This window comes from Paramisgurnus dabryanus, chromosome 14 (genome assembly GCF_030506205.2).
Source record: "Paramisgurnus dabryanus chromosome 14, PD_genome_1.1, whole genome shotgun sequence".
Lineage (NCBI taxonomy): Eukaryota > Metazoa > Chordata > Actinopteri > Cypriniformes > Cobitidae > Paramisgurnus > Paramisgurnus dabryanus.
In genome coordinates, this window is record NC_133350.1 from 28,365,092 (window position 1) to 28,378,578 (window position 13,487).

Below are 13,487 nucleotides of genomic sequence, written 5' to 3' on the forward strand. Positions count from 1 at the left end.
ACACAGATACAGTGCCCTCTCTGGTTTTAACCTTACATAAGCTTAAATGAAAGGGATTTATTTTCTCCAAGTTACTAAACACCCGTCTCTGGACAGCTGTAATTTTTCTGTATGTTCAGGATCGGGACCTTATAGAAACACATAAATAAAAATAAGAAAAAATAAACAAATGCAAAAATAATTGACCAAGTTTAACAAAGTAAATTTGTCGACATGTGACGTCCTCTGAGCAGAGAGCCGTCACTTTCTGCTGCTGCTCAAAATGTAAAATGAAGCACAATATGTGACTGACAGCCACATTTACACCTGCAACCCTTATGTTTACTGCAATAAAATCAATCCCGGGGTAAAAAATCTGCTTTCCATGTACAAAAACAAAAGCATAGATTATAAAAACATAGAAATGTTTTGGAAAAAAATGAAAACACACAATGCAAATAAACTTTATAATATGTGGGGGTCACTGGCTGTTGTTTATCTGCATTCGTTTGGGAGGGATTTTTTATGCACCTTAGGAAAGTCAGACAGACAGGAAAAATTTTAATGATTAGAATAGTGTTACACAGCTAATACCTGCATGCTAATCCTTATTTGCAAAATAATCCGCTTCGCAACATGATGTAGAAAGTTCTTCAACCTTAAATCAACCTGATTCATTCTGAACAGATGAAATGTTTTTTTTTTTCCTATTAAAACACACATCAGTTCAGCTGAATTCATATTGAGGAAAAACAAAACAAAACAAAAAACTATGTCCCAGATACAGATGACATTCATCTAACAGGGCTAATTTGTTTTCAAGCTGTGTGTACACTAACCTTTGTTGTTTTCTGACATTATTATCATTATTATCATTATTATTTTTAATATTAATCAAGAACAGCAATTATTATTAGTTTTATAATTATAAATGATCCAGCCAGGAAGTTTTCTATTTTATAACACAGACCTTAGATATATTTTTAGGAAGCTCTGTCTATTGATTTTGTTCATGAATGTATTTTCCTTGTTTGTATAGCTTATTGATTCCTTTAAACAGCAGATTTTTTTCATTTTTAAAATGTTGCTTTGGGATGATTTACATTGTAATAGGCTATATGTATTCATAGCAAAGTGCAAGCATCTACTTTTCTTTTGCAGAGACAGTACACTAATATAATTAGATTAAAGCGGTGGTTTGTAACAGAAACTGTGTGTGTGTGTGTGTGTGTGTGTGTGTGTGTGTGTGTGTGTGTGTGTGTGTGTGTGTGTGTGTGTGTGTGTGTGTGTGTGTGTGTGTGTGTGTGTGTGTGTGTGTGTGTGTGTGTGTGTGTGTGTGTGTGTTTGCTTTAACCCCATTGACTGCATGCAATGCACATGTGGTTTTACTTGGGTACAACTAATGCATAAACATCAGAAAAATATCAGAATGACCTTTCCCACATCTGCTTTCTCTTTTGTTCCCCAAAATGGATCCATTACTATGTAAAGTTATGCATATGAAAATATAAGTGCGCGCCGTTACGCGGGTGCTTCACCTGCTGTAAGCTGTATGAGTGAAAGAGAGCTGCTGTATTTGACTGAAATATCTCTTGAAGGCTTTATTAAAGCCAGGTGCGGAAAGGGGGGATCTCTCGTTTTTTTACCCGATCATATCCTAGGAAAAGTCTTCAAACTGCACGTTCCTCCCTGCGCGCGGCCTTTTCAACTCATCCTTAAGGATCATCCGCGATGCGCGGTGCGTTTCAGGGTCACCGGCTGCGAGGACGGGCAACACCGGCAGAGTGAAGTAATGATATGTGCCTTCATTCATTGAAAATTGCTCGTATGTGCCTTTTGTGTGCGGATTATCGCTCCGGTTCTGATTGAGGCCAAGTTGAGGGGAAAAAAAAGAAGAAAAATCGGCACTCTTTTTCTCTTTTTGATGCGAGCTAGAATTACAGTGAGCAAATATCTGCAGTCATTGGCTGGCGAGGCCGGCCTGCCCACAGCATGAGGGATTGTGTCTTCACTCTGTGTCCCAATAAGAACCATGTAGCCGTTTAAATCCAATGGAAAATGGCCAAAAGTGGTACATACTAAATAAATAATTCCTCCTCAGCTTTGCCTAATCGTCTTCCGTAACAGACTTTGCTTGGGTCGTACTGATGATAATATGTTCATGTGATTATTTTCTCTCAGACTCCGGATCCGTGTAATCCACTGCTCCGCTTCCGGGTTTTCCACGCCGCCGCTTTTTCACAGCTCAGCTCGGATCGCGCAGAGAGAAATCCGTCAGCCGCGGGCCGCTCGCTCTCCGGCTGGACGGGACTCAGCAAACCCAGACAAGACGCGCGAAAAGGACTGAAATAAATCAACAGAGGACTGCGTTGCGCTCATTCGTTTTTCTTGCTTGTTTTTCTGACTCGTGCACAGGTCCGTGTCCCCTGTTTCTCCTCCAGCAGGACTCTCCGTATCCCCGCATCCCTTCATCCCAGCGCGGCGGAGCGCAGAACTGCGCGCTCGTCTGCGGGAATGTGAGCGCTCGCTCTCAGACGCGTCCCGGGTGAGCGGAGCATGTGTGCGGTGTGCGCCGAGACGCGCTGTTCCTCTAATTATGAGACTTGCTTGTATTACCTGAACGATTCATGAAAGTTTGCATCTGATTTTTTTCAACCCTATCCATTCACTCACTAAAGGTAAGAGCCTTTTTTTGTTAACCATCATTACGCGCTTATATACTTCTTGTAAACCCTGTTGCTCTTTGCTCTTAAGTGGCTGATTATTTAGTTTGGGTTGGTTAGACACAAACTTTTCACTCTAAAGACTCACATAAATGACATTAAATGCATTATGCATTTGTAATATGCATGCTCACATGCACAGTCGATAATGATAGTCTATAATTTTGCTTAGCCTATATATATATATATATATATATATATATATATATATATATATATATATATATATACAAATGGTCATATATAGTCTTATTAATACATTGCATTGACATTGTCCAAGTCCCAAAAAGTATTAGAAGAGTTAGATTTCAGCAAAATGACTCCAAAGGAACAAAACTGCTCTGTTCAGAGTAATTAAAATGATGGAAAGGGGGAGCATGGCTAATTGAGAAATGGTTAATCAAAACACAACCAGATGTGGATTGATTTGGTCCGCTGCCATTTCTCTCTTTGTCTTGCACTATTTCTCTCTTTCCTTCTCTCTCTTTGAATGGAAACTATTAGTGTGGGAAGAGGGAGAGATCTGGTGGTCTTCAAATAAATCCCATGGAGATATTTCATTCCATTGGAAATCTTTAAAGGTGTCGTTGAAGTCTGCCCAGTCTTGAATTTATTGTCACTGCCTTTTGCCTCTTATAACAAGCGCGTAGTGACCCACATTAACAGTTGAACTCAGTAAAGCTTGACTCGGGTTGTTAAATTGAGGTCTTGTGTCTATAATTAAAAGCAATTTCGGTCTCGTTTTGCTCGTTTTTAACTCCTCGGGATGATTGATGTGAAAAGAATGGTTCAGCGTGCACAGCGGTGATGGAGAGCTAACTGGGGACCTGTAAGAACTCAGTGGTGTTTGAATTATCTGAACCTGACTTTCTCTAAGTCTAATGTTGGACGCTTGTGAGCAGTCGCTGTAAAATTAGATCCTTTAACCCTACATTCATAATTAATCCGCACCCGGGCCCCGGTGCCAACAATGAGATGAACCGAATCCGGTCGGTGGCACTTCTCTGCCCCGAACACTCTCTCATCTGCTGTGGTACGAGCGCCATGCTGGAGTGTAAAGAAATCAGGCGTACAGTACGTACATAGCATGTTGTACTGTAATTACGTGTAATTAGTGTGTAATTACGTGTGCCACTGATAATTACACTTTATCCATTGTTATTACATAATAATAGCATGTGATTTTCTTTTTAAGGACGCTGTAATGTAAAATGTTACCAAAACATTTCAAATCAGGGTTGTTAATCACCACCATAAGTCAGTCAAAAAATGAAAAAAGTTATTCGCCTGAATAAAGTCTGGAGCTAAAGATGTAGAGGAAGTATTTTGTAGTGCATTTATCATTAAGCTTATTTAAAAATGTAAACATTAAGAGTCGTTAATTATATACAATTAAAAATACATTGTGCACTAAAGTAGACTTTTCAACACTAACAAAATATTAAAAGTGCAGTGCATATGCGGTTTTGTAGTGAGTAACAATTTCACAGATTTAGTCGTTTTCGCATGCAGATGTGAAGTTTTACCATATGGCGTGTGGTTTTTGCCTGTTTTCTTACATGTCACTGTTGGTGCTTTAAATAGACACTCTATGACCAAAAAAATGTTTCGAATGTGTACAAGTGTGAATGAACTCTGTTTGAAGCCGTACCATTAGCATTTCAAAGTGGCCTGAGCTCTATCTGAGCCCTGTGCTCTATTAGCTTCAGTCCAGGCCCTGAGATCAGGAGGGGCGAGAGGGGACCGGGCTTGTACTTCATTTCTCTCCGTCTTTGTGTTTGTGTGTGAAAACACTATCCCATCCCTTTCATTTCAAAGGCATATTTTCCTTGGCTCTGTCTCTTTCTGGCTCTCTTCCTGAATCAAACAGCCAAACATGAGCGAGATTATGAGATCCACCGGAGAACTTGCTTGGGTATGTTTTTTAGTCGGTGCGAGAAAAATTGCCTTTTTTACATTTGCGGGGATGAATGAAACACCTACACGTATATTTGACTTGCAAGTGTGTGGTTTTGTGTTCATGAGGGTCGTCTGTTACAAAGCCGAGCACAGTCTGGATATTCACGATTCGCTTTGTCTACATAGTGATGTGGATTGAAATCCGGTTTTAATTTTGTGCGTTGCTTTATTTGTGTGTTTCTTTATTCTTTGTCTTAAGAGAGACTGATTTCGTTTCGCATTAAAGCGGTCATACAATCGCTTCTGTTTTCAAAGGACAATAATCAGATTTTTTTCGGTATTTTAAAAATGTGATCCATGGCCCCATACTCTGATATCAGTACCATCAACATATGGAGAATATAATGAGAGACATGTGGAGAGCATTTCACGTAATGTGTAAAACAGGAGCATCGTGCCACCTTACACAAAGACAAACAGAGCGTCCTTAAATCACACTACAACCCTGAATCATTAACATTGCAAAGCTTTGGTTGTAAGCGTTAAAGTACTTTTATTAAAAGCTGTGAACATTGTTTTTGTGTGCGTTTGGGTTTTGTGCAATGCCATTGTTCTCTGAACATCAGAGCATTTGCGTAGACGTATCAAATGAATCAATCTTTGCATATATATTGCCACTTTTTGTACTTAATAGAGACAACAATATGAGTGGATTTTTAGATGCTCGAATAGTTTAAGGCATAAAGATGGCCTATTCTGCACAAACGTGTAATTCAGTACTTAAGGCATTGATGTTTCTTTAAAAACGCAGTGCAGGGGCCTTATGCTGTGGTTACTAAGCGAATAAAATACTTAGTAAAATATAGCTGTGTAAGAATCTCAAATAAGATTGTTGTTTTTGATTCGGTGGTGTTTACAGAGTGTCGTGCTGCGCTGATAAACGCTCACCAATTTGCAGAGGATAAACAACCTTGTAACACGTGGAGTTTTATGTAAAGTTCAAATACCTTGGCGTTTTACGGCGGCTTGTATGTTACGATCAGTAATCAACGAAAGGCAGGGCGCCTTCTCTGCCATTTTGTCAAAGCGTTTGTGAAAGGTTTTGTGTGGCAGTGGGACGGCAGAGACTTTATACACAGGCTGCCATTTTAATCAGCTACAGGCGGTGGGCAGCACAGCACTTACATGGCACACATACACTCAATACACCCAGTCAATTTATTTTTAAATCTTAGTTACTGTATATCTGAACAAAAAGAAATTGGCGATTAAAAATAATGGGTTGTTTTTTATAAACAAATACATAATAATAATAATAATAATATTAAAAAAAAAAATATATAATAATATTAAAGTACAAATAATAATAATAATTGTTGTTATTATATTATTAATTGTATTTTAAGCTTTCTTGAGGGATTGTTTGCTGTTTCTGCGTTTATAAAATATCATTTTAGCACTATGCATTGCACCCAATTAGCATTTATCGAGACTCGCTGGCATGTTTAGTTTTATTTACATGTAAATGAAGTCCGGCGACTGATTTGTGATATTTTATTTTTAAGTTCAGAACTGCGCACGCGTTTGTGTCCACACAGGGGGCATGCATTTGCTATTCCAAGATACAATGCTATTTAGGAAAAAAATAGAAAAAAATCATTTTCTCCATCACAGAGGAGAATGCAGTAACCCAGGTACCGGGTAAACAGTATCTGTGAACAGAGAGAGAGAGAGAGAGAGAGAGAGAGAGAGAGAGAGACAGCGCAGTTGTCTGGTAGCAGAAGGGTTGTGTCTCGGGTGGCTTACAGAGGGACGCTTGAAGGCCCATTTTCAAGCAGACACACCTGTTATTTAGGGGCGCTGGCGGGAGATGTTCAGTTGCTACGGTGTCATTTTCACTTCTGTATCTCACCTGTGAGAAATACCTGAAAGTCAAGAATTAGGTGCACACAAACTTTTAGGGGTGGTTTCCCGGACGGGGCTTATCCTAATCCCAGACTAAAATGCATGTTTGAGCTGCCTTCATTTAAAAACATCTTGCACTGACATATCTTTACATATATCAGTGCCATTCTTTTATCTCAAGATGCACAGCAGTATTGTTTTTTTTTTTTGTAAGGTATGTCATAATATAATATGACCTAGTCCTGGATTAATCTAAACCCTGTTCGGGAAACTGCCCCTGAGTGTTTTACATTCATTATTTAATTTGAAATATAATAGTCATCATCATCATCATCATCATTCGTAACTTTTACTAACTTACATTATATTTACACACAGTGCCATATTCACTTCCTCTTATGAGTTTGGACACACATACTAATTTTTAATTATTACATTTTAAGATAAGCAAAGTCAGCTAATTATGAAAAAAAGCACACACGTGGAAATGCAGTTATAAAGATGTTATACAAAAACTAAATTCAATTAGTTTTGCTTATATTACTGTGCCCCAACTTCAGAAATCCATAGACGCAGTGTATATTTGAAGTAAGCAATTGTTAGCAAAGGTTTTCTTGAACATAAACATCATTTCAGTCGAGTGTCCAATGGTTTGATTGTTAGCGCACATTCTTACCCTAAAAAGTTGAACAATAATTAAGCCGTTTCCTGCGGACCCCACTAATCCTCAGATAACTAATCTAATCTAATCTGGGGTTAACAGGAAGTGGTATGTTTAAAACATTCACAGGTCAGAGGTCAGAGTTATCATGCGCGGGTCATGTGGTATTTTATCAGGTCGGCTATAGCCAGGGCTTTGTGTTCCTGGATCATCTGACTTCCTGATGTAGATAACACCTCTTTAAAAAATCTGTCTATGTGTTGAACCGGACCAGGTGCTGATTTACCACACACGCTGGTTTACAATCAATACTGCTTACAATATACTGTGTAATATATATAATTTTTTTTTACATTGTTAGAGATCCGCATAACTGCATAGCAGAGCACACTATAATAGTTGATATACTAGTAAAAATAAAATATGTTACCTTAAAAACCTTACCTGACCCTTGAAAATTACATTGTGGGTGTAATCCAGTACAGTCAGGTTTAATTTGTCTTATTAAAAAATAATACCACACAAAGCACATTTATTTTGGTCACCTGCCAAAACGTTATTACAGCGTAGATCCAGATCTTGACTAGATCATCTACATACAGTACAGAAAGTCATAGCAAAACAATTCAAAGCATGCAAGATAAGAACAAATATTTGAACTATAATGCACTTTTTGTATAATGTACATTTATTTATTTAAAATAAAATAAAATTTAAAATCCTGTGACGACAGATGGTGACTTGTTTTTGATTACCAGAAGAGATTTAGTTTGTGGTTGATTTGATGTTGACAACCTACAGCTGATCTTTGACCTTTGTCTTTATGTACTGTTGTGCTGATTAAACTCGGGATTTCAAACAGGATACTGTTCCTAAATCAGCACTTTGAGGTTCTTCCGAGTCAAAGTCTTCATTAGAACTCAATCAATCCAAACTCAGATGTGGAGTTTATTAAGACGTGAGGTCATTGACACGCCGTTTGTGCAGGTCAGCGGTGCACACTGATTGGATAATCAGTCTGCGACTGACACCTGACAACTCCGCCCCCATTGATCTTCCGAGGAAGCCGGCGGACACGTTTCTTAAGATGACGAATAATGAGTGAGGAATTGAATTCGGACAAACGGCGAGGTTGCATGGCTGAGTTAATTACTTTATGTTACGGCCGTTCGTCTTTACTCTAGTGCTGATGTGCTCAATACAAACAGCTTTCAAGTGTCTCTCTTGCTCCGGCAGCTGACACTTACCTGGACGTATGCGGCTTGCGTGTGCCTATTTAACCCAATGCATCAACTGTGGCGGGTTGAGAAATGACAGCTGTTATATTTACTGCCCGAACAAACTGTATTTATGCATATAAATCCTTATATTTCTGCCATGGCGTACGTATCGGTGTGGGAGTCCTGGGATAGATTGTTCAAGGCAAATCTTTTGCAAAATGTAATTTTCATCCTACCTACAATCCGAGCTTCACCTGACACATCATTTCTCGAGGTGAAGAAATAATAATTTACCTTATTCACTTCCTTAATATCTGGTTTTGGACTTGCAGTGAAAGATTTTCAGTGCACTGTATGTTATTACGATCACCTTTTATGAAATTTTGCCTTGCCCCTGAATCCGCTGATATCCCCATGGCTATTGGTTTTTGTGATGCGAACAGCGTTGTATGTTGACTTAAACAAATTAATGCCATACTAGGGCCTCACCTTTGAGGGAAGATCTATGGAGAGCATTTTTAACCGTGATAACCGGGCTCTCTTTGAGCATCGAGCAGCATGTTTATTTGAAGTGTAATTTCTTCTTTGTTTTTTTGATCCAGTACAGAGGATAGGAACTGATGCAGAAATGAATGGGATGGGTACATGACACAAACAGTAATCAAACTCACATCTCTCGCTTGAGCAGCGCAGCGCTACGTAGCTCCAGCATGCGTGCAGTCCCGCAGGCCGCAGCACAGATTCGCAGGGTTAATCGGCAGATGACATAAGCCAGGCTTTCAAAACATCAGGCTGCTATAATGACCACAGTCTGAACAGATTCGGTGGGGGCAGAGGTCAGTGCTTAATGCGTGCGTCACATAAAATGACCAGTCGTGGCATGAATGGAAAGCCGCAACAAAGGCAATGAGAGGGAGATTTATATGCGCATGAATTGTAAGTTATTTTACCGTGGTATTGCTTTAATTTCACTTAAGATCTGATTTTTGTGTTACAATCTTGACTGTTGTTGCCCAACTACTCACATTTTAATTATCAAAAAAGAGTATTTTAGCCACATGGCAGTTTTGATATCTTCGGTTTGTCGCACCTGCTGAAATGCCTCCGATCGCCAAAAAACTGTGATGCGTCAAACACTTCCTAATGGCATTTGCATAAACTCGCACATGTCTGGTGTGAATTTCGCCCCGGTTAACACAAACAGTGGTGGGGCAGCTTGTCTAGCACCGTGCACAAGAGATATATGACACTCGACACAGATCTCACATGATATCTGCTAAAATGGAGTTCTCAGATTTGAGATTTGATTTCTGCGTGTACAAATCAAAATTTGTGTCACGAAAACCTTAAAGGGATAGTACACTTCAAAATTATTTCATCCTTTACTGCCATTTACTCTCATAATGATGAGAGGAGACGTTTGGATGAGTGCTGATGCTCTTGTTTTGTTCCATACAGTAAAAATGAATGGGGACCGAAACTATCGGTCAGTCACTAGCATTTCATTTTAATCAGATTTTGTCTTCAATGGATGAAAGAAGAATCACTTCATTGGTTAATACTGCAAAGATTCTGGGTGTAATTCCCAAATAACATTTTATAAAATTTGAAACAACACATCAGGGTGAATAAATAACTAATTAAATGTTTTGATGTTATGAAAAAAAAATGAACTAGACAGAAAGCCTCTCTATAGGACCTAATTAAAAGGCATATTTCTAGCGGCTATTGGCTCCAGTGATGGACAGCGATGCTTTATCTCGCTGGGCTGAACGAAGTACTTTCGACACACATTACTGTCCAAGCGGAGCGTTATGAGCCCAGGGGCCAAACAGCCCCGTCAGCCGAGCGCCCCCCCGTCACCGCTGCGGCTCCAGTGGTCTCCTTTGTTGTGTCCTGATAAGATCTGCTCACTGTTTGCTTCATCAACCTCCAGCGGTGTGTCTGGTTACTTCATTGTAATTAGGGGAAGAGAAAACACGTCCAGCCAAAGCATAGAAATTCTGGGTTTTCATTCAGAGAGTTTAATGTTGTGTCGCTGAATACATAAAGAAAGCAGAACGCTTTTGGAACACGGTTGATTTTTCAATTGCGCTTTCTGTCCGGCCCACACATTCGAATCGCAGGTTCCATCGAGGCAATTACCTTTGCTAAAGCCATACTAGGCTTATAATTGGATAATCTTGTATTGCTTTGGCTTAATTCATTCTGTTGCACCAAATGGTTTCCTGTCCTGAAAAAATGTTAGGAGCTCATGTTCTCAAAGAGGAACTCTACAGTCTTCAGTCCTGAAACGTCGAGGTTCATGCACACTCAGGAATGTAACGGTGAACAGACATTTTTTTTCATCAGCCTCAGTTCCCCTTTAAAATTAGAAAGACTGACAAATTTGTAAGAGTCACAGTCTAAATTACGATAAATAAAATAATGCATTAAATCAGAAATTATGAAGCAATGTATTTATTGTGAATATTCAAATATTATATGTAAGGTGTTTGAGAATGTTGGGACATTCACTGCGGCAATAGTTTTATTTGTTGCAATGCTAAACTTGACAAGATCTAAAAAATGGATTTACTGCAGGTTTTGTGTGAATATCGACTAAAATTGTAGGCATTTTTACGTGGCTTTAAAAGACTCTGTATATAGCGCACAAATTATAGGGACATTTTATTGTGCTTCTGAAAGCTTTAAAGACATGGTCACTATGTGCTGTTGTGGTGCGGAAAAGACTTCAACAATTCCCCCTTTGTGTTACACAAAACAAAAGCATATGGCTTTGAGAAGATAATGACAGAATGTACTTTTCTGTGTAAATCGTTTTTTTTTTAAGGACTGTCAGTAGCATTGTGTGACACCTTAGTAGAAATTCACCCATTAAACTTTACTTTTGAATAAAATTGAACTCGCACTGACTTGTGGCCTCTCCCGAAGCGTATATAATCACTCGCTCTCGACTCAGTGATAGGCCTGTCTTTAAATGTTTATACATTATCTCTAAAAATCAATTTCACTACAGAAAAACGATTGCGGGTTTGCCCTCCAGCTTTGTTGTAGTAAAGTTAGTGGTTATGATTCTCTGAAGAAAAAGATATATATGCACAAAGATGTACGCATTTAAAATAATAATTAGCATACGTTGTGTTCATCCTTAATCTAACCTCTGATCAGAGGAAAGTAGCGACTTGTTATTTTTGACCTTCATGTAAGAGGTGATTCTTGAATTGATCCCTGCTTTCAGACGGCTGTGCTGTCATCCCCGAGTGTGCTCATGATATCCAGCTCTGGACTCAGATTGTGGAAAATTACACTCAATGGCAGAGATCCCCACAACATACCAGAGCCAAAAGAAGACGAGAGAGGGAAAAACACAGAGAGGGAGGCAGAGTAGGAATTTTTTTGTATCTGCAAGAAGACAGTTGAAAAGCTGGTAATCTATTTATATCTGAAAGGTTCCTCAGGACATGGCAGGCTTTGATTTCCGGACAGGTTCCACGTCTGTCGTTGGGAGGTTGGACGTGGGTCATTTTTTATGACACTGTTCCTAAAAGCATTCCGGCTCCTGCAGTCGTTTGAAGATCGGTGAAAAGCTGTGGAAGAAGTTATATGACGGCAAACGCATCAAGCTCACATCTTTGAGGCCAGTGCGCTATTGAATGCCGCCGCCTCCCCGAGCATCCCATCTAATTTCAGAGGGATATTGTTGCTTAGACCATATCAACGTGCAGATATGTGGGAAATTTGGAAGAGTCGCTCACCGTTTTATGAACAAAACATCATTCAGCTGAAATGAGCTCAGAAGCAGCCCGCTTCCCGCTGGTTTTGAATGTCCATCATTATTTCATGCAGCGTTTTGTTATTTTCTGCTGGCGAGGCAGACGTCCGTGCCCCGTATTTGAACGTTTTCCTTTGACGATTCTTATATGGATGACATAACACCTCTATGGTGGCAGTGTATTTGTCACAGTCAAACTGTAAATTAACGAAATGAGGCTGAGACGGATTTGAAACCTTTCCTCAGGACATTTCACAACTGCTTTGCAATCACGCTTCAAGATCTCCACCTAACCACTGTTTCCAATCCCATCATGCATTTATTACACTATAAACAGGAAAGAAAACATGGTATCACACCGTGTCACACATTATCAGCATGATGGTTGCCAGCACAGAGTTGCGCGTGGGCTTGTTAGCATTGAATGAGCGTGAGGCGATGAAGATGCATACAGTCAGGCTAACACAGTGTACAAACTCTTCAGTCACTCCATGCCGAGTTCGTTTAACTGTTGTGCTCTTGTGCCATTCCAGCCTGTGCAGCAAACATAATATTTGTTGTTTACATTCTCTGATCTTTAAAACTGCTAACTAGCATCTGTTTTGCTTAGATAACAAACAGCCCTAAAGCTAGTTCACAGGCCTGCTAAACAAGCGTCTGGGTCCGTAAAAGATGTGTGATGATGTAAACGATACCGTTGTTAAATGTGATTTTTAAATGATTTTGCATGGATGGTAAAACATTGGCTAATGCTCACAGTGCTAATCTATGAAGTTGAAATTCTGACAATGTATTAAAAGCTGTTTGAGTTCCCCAATATATATATATATATATATATATATATATATATATATATATATATATATATATATATATATATATATATATATATATATGTATGTATATGTATATATATATATATATATATATATATATATGTATGTATATACGTATATGTATATGTATATGTGTATATATATATATATATATATATATATATATATATATATATATATATATATATATATATATATATATATATATATATATATATATATATATATATATATTGGGGAACTCAAACAGCTTTTAATACATTGTCAGAATTTCAACTTCATAGATTAGCACTGTGAGCATATGTATATATATATATATGTATATATATATATATATATATATATATATATATATATATATATATATATATATATATATATATATATATATATATATATATATATATATATATATATATAAATAAATATAGGGTAACTCAAACAGCTTTTAATACATTGTCAGAATTTCAACTTCATAGATTAGCACTG

At 38.3% G+C, this 13,487-nt stretch overlaps 1 protein-coding gene across 16 annotated transcripts in view; it reads left to right on the top strand.

Moving 5' to 3' along the window:
- Positions 1–813: 813 nt before the first annotated feature.
- The window catches only part of adgrl2a (adhesion G protein-coupled receptor L2a), a 141,827-nt gene continuing 129,153 nt past the window's right edge, over positions 814–13,487 (top strand). For 5 of the 16 annotated variants that reach the window (XM_065241898.2, XM_065241904.2, XM_065241899.2 and 2 more), the window contains exon 1: positions 814–2,657. The gene's annotated coding sequence lies outside the window, so the exon portion shown is untranslated. The remainder of the gene's footprint in view (positions 2,658–13,487) is intronic. The other 11 variants (XR_010521056.2, XR_010521055.2, XR_010521058.2 and 8 more) reach the window with 7 other exon arrangements.